The 8,760-nt window shown below is 41.2% G+C and overlaps 1 pseudogene; it reads left to right on the forward strand.

Annotated features, from left to right (window-relative positions):
- The first annotated feature begins 3,015 nt into the window (after positions 1–3,015).
- On the forward strand, positions 3,016–4,209 carry LOC102476927 (COP9 signalosome complex subunit 4 pseudogene; annotated as a pseudogene).
- Positions 4,210–8,760: the final 4,551 nt, after the last annotated feature.

The raw sequence follows: 8,760 nt of genomic DNA on the forward strand, positions 1-8,760 counted from the left end.
CCATCCCATCAGCCATTCATTCAGCAAATATTTATTGATCCTCACCATGTGCCAAGCATGTTCCAGGCACCAGGGATGTCCTGGTGACTAAGGAAGACGAAGTCTTTGCTCCTCCAGTAAAGGAGGACAGACGATGGATAACCAACCACTGAATGAGCAGGGTGAGTGATATGAAGAGGGAGAACAGGATGTGGTGGAGAGAGAGGGGCACCTGAGTTGGTCAGGAAAGACCTCCCTCAGCAAGTGACTGAGCTGAGACTAGACTAAGGGGAGGAGCCTCCCTCTCAGTCCCTCTGTCCAAGGGTCTGACTTGAGAGTCATGAGCAGATAAAAAAAGGAGGGGGGAGGGGACAGGGGCAGTACAAGGCCCAGATAGTGAAAGGCTATGTCGGCTGTGGATACAAGAACGAGCTTTATTCTGAGTGGAATGGGAAGACTTTGGAGTCTTTATTTTAGAACTTTTTAAAATGCAGGGGTGATGTGATTGTATTTGCTTTCAAAATCAATTTGACAGCTGTATGACAAATGGGCCGTGGGGAGCTAAAATAAAGCAGGGCACCTGTTTAGGGGGCTATGATATTATCAGTGAGAACGCAACAGGTTTTGAGCCAACACACTGACAATGAAGAGAGGAAAGGGTCCTGGGCCACTGAGAGATGTGCTCTGGGTACAGAGTCAGCAGGACCTGCTACTGCAAGGCATGAAGGAGGATGGACACTCAACAGTGCCCAGGGGTCTGTTCTGAATATTGAATGGATGGGGAAGCTCTTTGTCAAGATAGAAATATCAGAGAGGAACTTACTGGCCTTATAGAGGTTTAGGGGAGGATAATGTCTCAGAAAGATATGAGATCCCCAAGTGAGAGAGAAAAGAGATTTGTGGGTTCATTTAGAAGAGTGGTGATGAAAGAGAAAAACGAAGACTTAGGAGAGTGCTGGTGACTTTCAATGTAGTGGTTTTCATAGAAGGGTGGGTCGGAAGTCAGATTCCAGGGAGAACCCATGAAGGCAGGGACCATGTTGATTATTGCCCACAATTGTGTTGGTAGTTCCTAGCATAGTTCCGGACAAATGGTAGGTGTTCAAATATTTGTGAAATGAATTTATGAATGAACAAGTGGCAAAGCAGTTTGGAACTGAGTGTAGAACACTTTCAGTAAGTTTGACAATGAAAGGACAGGGAGAAAGAGATGCTAGCTGGCAAAGGCAGGTTTTTCTATGTACATATTTTAAATTTTATTTGATTTTCAATGGACAAATAATTGTATATATGTACGGGATACAATGTAATGCCTTTTTTTTTTTTTTTGGAGGGGTTTTTGATATAGGGCGCATGTGCTTGCCAGAAAGAGAGAGACAGAGAGACAGAAAGTGAGAAATCATCCTCCAGGGGGGATGACCATGCCACAATCCCTTCCCCTCCATTCTCCTCTCGGGATCTTGGGTATGCATGCACACATGCCTGGCATGAGTTTAAGCCACTGGGTCTGGGACTCGAACCACTGTCAACTACATGGGAGTTCAGTGATGTAGCCGTTATGCCATCTGCTGGTCCCAACAATGTAATGTTTTGATATATGTGTACATTGTGGAATCATCAAATCAGGCTACTTTGTGTATCCACCACCTGAGATATTTATCATTTCTTTGTTTAAGAACATTTTTCATCACATTTATCATCTTATCTTTTAGTTATTTGATTGTTGGAAAAGTAACAACTTATTTTTCTATGCAAAAATGTGTTATGACTTTTCCAACAACCCAATATTTTGGAACATACAATGTCCTATACGTATAATCACTGTACTATGTAACAGAGCACCAGAAATTATTCGTCCTGTCTAATGGAAACCTGGTACCCATTGCCCAGCATCTCCCTTTTTCCCCCGCCCAACTTCCCTCTCCCTTTGGCTCCCCGCCTCTCAGCTTCTGTAATCAATATTCTACTTTCTACTTCTATAAATCTGACTTTTTGAAGATTGCAATTGTAAGTGAGATTACACAGCATTTGTCTCTCCGTGCCTGGCTTACCTTACTTAACACATTGTCCTCTGGGTTCATCCATGTCACAGATAACAGCATTTTCTGGTTTTTAAAAGGCTGAATAGCATTTCACTGTGCACATATACCATGTTTAAAAAATTCATTTATCCCTTAATAGATACCTGGCATTTCTATATTCTGGTTATTGCAAACAGTGCTACAATGAACACGGGAGTACAGCTGTCTCTTCAACATACCGATTTCAATTCCTTTGGGCATTTATACTATTACTATATATGCAGTAGTAGAATTGCTGGATCATGTGGTAATTGTATTTTTAATTTTTTTTTTCAGTTTCCAAACGGTTATTTTCAGATTGTTTGAACATTAAATTTGTCCTCATTTGCAATCCCAAATAGTTACCTGAAGTTTGCTGTTCTGGGCATGTTGTTTACTTTTATTGTCTATTTGTTTTCTAAACTCCTTGGCACAATTTTCTGGGGACGTTCAGACTGCCACAACAAAAAACCACAACCCAAATAAACCAAAATATAAATGTTTACTTTTAATTGTTTTTAAGTGTCTTTACTTATTTCTTCCGTGAGAGAGAAAGAGCTAGAGAGACCTCCAAGAAGGTCTCAGTGTCTCAGCCTCTACCCACTCAGCCCTGGATCATTGGCACATATGTGTCTGGCATATCAGGGAGGTCTCTGGACATGTACCCAGAACCCGCTCTTACGTGGGTGAGCCTTACAGAACATCATGTTTATCACTGTGCCACAGTCTGGCCCCAAATTTTATTTTTTGAGGTACCTCCATGCTTTTTTTCCAAATGGCTATATTGATTTACGGTATCCCCAACAGTACATAAGGGGTCCTTTGGTTTTTATGTTTTTTTTTTTTTAATTAATAGATAATCAATTCCTGAGGATAGTTATGAGGGATGAGAAAGCTAGAAAATGGAAACAGATAAGGGGCCTGGAATTTCTACTTATGTGACTGGATAGAAAAACCCATCAGGGGTTGTGTTGGAAGAAAGATGTCGGCAGCTGTGTGACGGGATTTGGCCCAGCTGATGAATTTGAGTGGTCCTCATAAAGATCTAGTGGGTATCATTAGATCCTGGAGAAAGTCGTTCAGCTATCTGGTGCAGAACAGCTAGAGGCTTTGGAAGCTTTTGGGAAAGCAATGGTAAATGAGCATGTCAGTCTCGTCATCGTGCGACAGTTGCTGACTGATTTTTACACACATCTCCCTAACCTGCCTGATAGCACAGCCAAAGAAATCTATCATTTCACATTGGAAAAGACCCAGCCTAGAGTCATTGCATTTGAGGGGCAGGTTGCTTCCATAAGACAGCATCTTGCATCCGTTTATGAGAAAGAAGAAGATTGGACAAATGCAGCCCAAGTGTTGGTGGCAATTCCTTTGGAAACAGGACAATAACAGTACAACGTAGATTATAAACTGGAGACGGACTTGAAGATTGCTAGGTTATATCTGGTGGAGGAGGATCCCATCCAGGCAGAGGCATCATTACTTTAGAATGAATCAACCAATGAATGGTGACAGATACATATAAGGTATGCTATGGACATGTTCTTGATCATAGAAGAAAAATCACTTAAGCTGCACAGCAGTACAATGAGCTCTCTTATAAGATGATAGTCCATGAAAAGGAAAGACCAGTGGCCTTAAAACGTGCTTTGCCTGGTTCCATCTTAGCATCAGCAGGACAGCAGTGTTCTTGGAAGCTCGCTACTCTTTTTGAGGATGGACGGTGCCAGCTACTTGCTGCTTCCAGGATCCTAGAGAAAATGTACCTGGACAGGATCATATCAAAGGAAATGAGCTCCAAGAACTTGCTGCCATGCTGACGCCTCACTAAAAAGCAGCTACCGCTGATGGTTCTAGCGTCTTGGACAGAGCCATTATTGAACACAATTCGTTGTTTGCAAGCAAATTATATAATAATATCACCATTGAAGAGCTTGAAGCACTTCTACAGATCCCTGCAGCTAAGGTGGGAAAGATAGCATCTCAGATGTTAACAGAAGGAGGTATGAATGGATTCGTTGACCAGAATGATGGAATAGTTCATTTTGAAACACGAGAAGTACTGCCAACTTGGGACGAGTAGATCCAGTCACTTTATTTCCAAGCGAATAACTTTGTGGAAAAAATTAGTCAAATAGCACAAGCCATGAAAGCCCAGATGGCTCCGTGAGTCCTGGTAGAACCTCGGAGCACATTACATCTTTTCCTGAGTCGTGCAGATTAATTTCACTCTCTCTCCAAAGCATTTGCATCATGACCTAATACATTTCAATCCCTTTTATGCTGGATTTCATTTAAAGAAACATTATTGGAGCTGGAAGTACGGGCATTTAAAATATGTAGTTCCTACATACTCAGGGCCTCTGTGTATTAAGCTAACTCAGATGTTTGAAAGCTTTTTCTTGATAAGAAGTAGGTAGAATTTGGTGGCTAAAAAGTTTGGGATTTGTGATAACTTTGTAGTCATGTAAAACTTAAGTGCTTTGTGCCTCTCTGAATGTGGCTATTCTAATAAATGGAGAAATGAACTAGATAAAAGTAGTACTTCATTTTTTAAGAAAAAGAAAAACTGATCAGAGCAGAAAAATCCCCACCCATTATAATGTAGTGGGGGGTACTAGCTGACTAAGCCTCTTCTGACATAGCCAATGAGATGAATCAGTGGGTCCAGCCACATCTGACACAGCCAATGAGATGAAAACAACCATTGGGCATAGCCAATGATCAATTGACATGACCCAGATTAAACAATTGTAAACCAGGGCCTGCAGGTGGCATGGTGGTAAAAGGATCTGGATTCCTACATGGCCAACTGTGATTCGAGTCCCAGACCTGGGGGTTTGTTTTCTCACTTTCCCTTTCCCTCTCTCTCTCTCTCTCTGGACAAGTTAAAAAATAATAATAACAAATGGAATTAAATAAATAATTCTTTAAAAAAAATGTTTAAGCCTCTCAGAATGCAACTGCCGGAGTCTTTGAGCCACTCTCTCTTTGTCTCTCCTTGCTCGAGTCCATTCCTACCTCTCAGGAGTATACTTACACTTTTACTTAATAAACTACCTTTTCTTTTCACTCCTGGCATGTGGTGTTCAATTCTTTGTCCAAAGCACCAAGACCCTAGATATGATTGCAGAAACCATCATGCAATATTTGTATTCAAAAGAGAGAAAATCCTCGAGGAAGGACTGACGACAGTGAGGATAGGAGTGGAAAGAAAGAGGACAAGGAAGGAGAAGAATGAAAAGGAAATGCAAGAGTGGGAGAGGAGGAAAAAGAGGAGGCAGGAGAGGTGGGGAAGAAAGAGGGGAAGAATGGGAAGAAAAGGAGAAGGAGATAGAGAAGGAGGAGCGTGGAGGGGATAAACCATGGGTCAGCCTCTTAAGTGCCAGGGATTGTGCGAGGCCCTCAGGTGTATTTCCTCACATAATCATCACAATAGTCCTTGGGGACAGATATTCTAGTTCTCATTTAACTTGTGAGGATCCCAGAGGTTAGACCACTGCCTGAGCTCTAAGTGAGGAGAGAGAGTGTTTGTGTTTAGGTCTTGTACTTTGACCACACAGCTGTACAGTAGGCAGGATGGAGTTCATAGTCCTGGCAAGAAGTTAGCTTAGGTAAAGACTTAGATGGTAGACTTTGAGGTTATTTTCATATTTAATCCCAAGCATCAGCAACTTCAGAGAATGAGGTAACTGGATGCTTTAGGAATTACTTGAAACTAGGAAAGAAATTTATCAAGTTGTCATATTTGTGAGCAAAGAGATTAGCTTCCTTCTTGTGAACAGAAAGCTGTCATAGTTTGGCACATAAATGTCAACGTATGAAAGTAAATTTTGGAATCTTTATTAGCATTTCTATATCAGGAGGTGTGTTAATTGAGCTTAATAAAAAATTGGAAGAGGTGAAACATTCTGGAAACTAAGGCCTCTGGCCCTGTACTCAGAAGGCCTTGGTTTAACTCATGGCTCTAATACTTCTTAAGTAATTTGTTTAATTTCTTTGAACCTATTTCTTCATGTGCAAAATGGCAATGATAGTTATTCTATCCTCAGGCCACAAAGACTAAACGTGACAGTGTATGTCTAAACATCTACCACAGGGGAAACCACTCAGCAATGGGACTGTAGCATTGTTATTGTTGCTTTATTATTCCCATTATTTTTGTGAAAGCGTCTTAGACAACTTAGGCTGCCATAGCAAAATACAGTAGACTGGGTAGCTAAACAACTGGAGTTTATTTCTCACAGTTCTGGAGGCTGAGAAGTCCAAGAGCAAGGTGCCTGCTGATTCCATTACCCAGTGGGAGTTCTCTTCCTGGCTTGTAGATGGCCACCTTCTCCTTGTGTCCCCCCATGAAAGAGAGAGAAAGGAAAAGAGAAGGCAAGCTTTCTGGTGTCTCTACCTATAGAGGGACTAATCCCATCATGAGTAATGCCCTTCCTCCCACCCCATGATTTATTTAACCTGATTAACTTCCAAAGACTCCATCTCTAAACACCATCACATTGAAAGTTCAGGCTTCAACAAATGCTTTTTGGGAGGATGTAATTCAGTCCATAGCAAGGCATAAATGCATTGTGAGAAATGGTGAATCTGAAATAGTTTGGTGATTCCAAACTATTTTGGAATCAAGTAATGAAATGGTATGAAATTTTTGTTTGTTGGCTTAATTCACATGGGAGAGCTGTGTCTGAGCAAAACAGGGTGAATTTATGTTGAGTTTGTTATTCTGAAGTGACAGAAATCTGGCTGAATACATTATCAGGTAAATAAAATATGGTTTACAGATGCTAACAAATATTGAGGGAGGAGAATCTTTTCCTACTCATTTATTTAGTTGACTGATTTTATTTTCTTGGTAGCAAGTGGCTTAAAAGTAGAAATTAGAATCTGAAGAACCCTGGACTGTGGGAATACATAGCTCTGGATCAGAAGTTACATTTACTGTTCTAATCTTTTCCGAGTTATTACTTGTAGTTAAATAAGACATGCTTTGTATTTAAATACTCTTTCTCCCGCCCCTCCAATATGTTAAATTAATGCACACTATGTTTTCCTTTAACATCAGAAAGTTCAGGGATTTCTATATATAGTCTTATCTTTATTTTCTTTATTCTTGATATGTGTGTGTATTTCACTTTTCCATGGTTGTACCAAAATATGCATTGGAGACAGTTTTTGGCCCAGTGAATTCATAAATTACTTATTTCCTTCTCTGCAGCAGCCTGTGTGGGCTCTCTCTTACTCCTTACTGAGCAGGGTTTATTGAGTGCTGTTAGGTGTCAAACATCATTCCAGGTGTTAGGAAATGTGGCTGTCAATGAAACAAAATCCTTCCCTTACAGCACTTAGCTGGTTGATGATCAGGAAGGACATTTTTACATAGAATGGTCTCACCATCTGCTTCTCGTGGATGAAACATTGGTTAGTTTTTCCCTCGGTAAATCTTGAAAGTATTTTAATTACCTTACACAGAAGCATGTGAACCAAGTACTGAGACAGCATGGGTTTAGAGAGCAGCTCCATGTTTGGCACTAAAATGAAATTGTAAGTGTGTAAGATTCAGGGTCATATGAAGGCATACACACGTGCCCGGCGTGAGTTTTAAGCCACCAGGTCCGGGACTTGATCCATGGTCAAATACATGGGAGTCCAGTGACCTAGCTATTACGCTAACTGCTGGTCCCTCATTTTCTTTTTTTAAAGAATGATTTTATTTAAAGTTAATTATTTAAATTTGACCAAAAAGGGGCAGAGTGAAAGAGAGAAAGAAAGCTGCCAGTTCCAGGACTTGAACTGGTCGGTCATGTGGGAATCCAGCGCCCTTAACCTCCATGCCTCCTGCCAGCCCCAATTATTTCATTTTCTAAGATGGAATGGGAAGGTTTTATTCCATACATAAAATGCCGTAAGAGGCCAAAAAGGATTTCAAATTTTTTTTTCAAGCTTATTCATTCATTTCTTCCTTGTAAGAGTGAGAGAGAGAGAGGTTCGCCTCCCCAACAAGGTCCTCATGCTGCCGTCTAGCCTTAGTCTCCTCCGTCAGAGATCACAGGCACGTGTGTGTGCCCAGCCTGCTCAGAGTGGTTCTGGGTCACAAACCCAGGATCCCATACAGGCCCAGTTATGTTACTCCTATGCCACTGCCTGGCCCATCAGATCATTATTTATTTTTTTAAAGAAGTTTTTGCCTTAGGGCACATGTGCTTACTAGAGAGAGAGACAAGAGCCAGAGAGAAATCACCCCCCAGGGGAATGGTCATACCACAATCCCTTCTCCTCCATTCTCATCCCAGGATCTTGGGCATGCATGCACATGCTATCAAGATAAATTTCAAGCCACCAGGTCCAGGATTAGAACCTCGGTCTGCCATGTGGGAGTTCAGCAACTTAACTGCTATGCCATCTGCTGGCCCTATCATCAGACCGTTATTAGAAATACCCAACCAGTATGAGAAAACCTTGGGAAGTCGGGGCAGTAAAACCTATGACAGGAAAGATATACCTGTGACTAAATCATATATGGTTAATAAGTTATAACATTTTCTTCTGAAGAAAATTGTTTTTCATCTGTTATCTCCCTTCTGTTTTAAAGTAGATTTTTGCTATAGGGCATGTGTACTCACCAGAGAGACTGAGAGATGGAGAGACAGAATGTAAGAAATCACCCCCTGGGGGGATGACCCCATCACAATCCCCTCTTCTTAATTCTCTCTTGCGA

The sequence above is a fragment of the Tupaia chinensis genome, unplaced genomic scaffold, assembly GCF_000334495.1.
Source record: "Tupaia chinensis unplaced genomic scaffold, TupChi_1.0 Scaffold000028_1, whole genome shotgun sequence".
Classification (NCBI taxonomy): domain Eukaryota; kingdom Metazoa; phylum Chordata; class Mammalia; order Scandentia; family Tupaiidae; genus Tupaia; species Tupaia belangeri.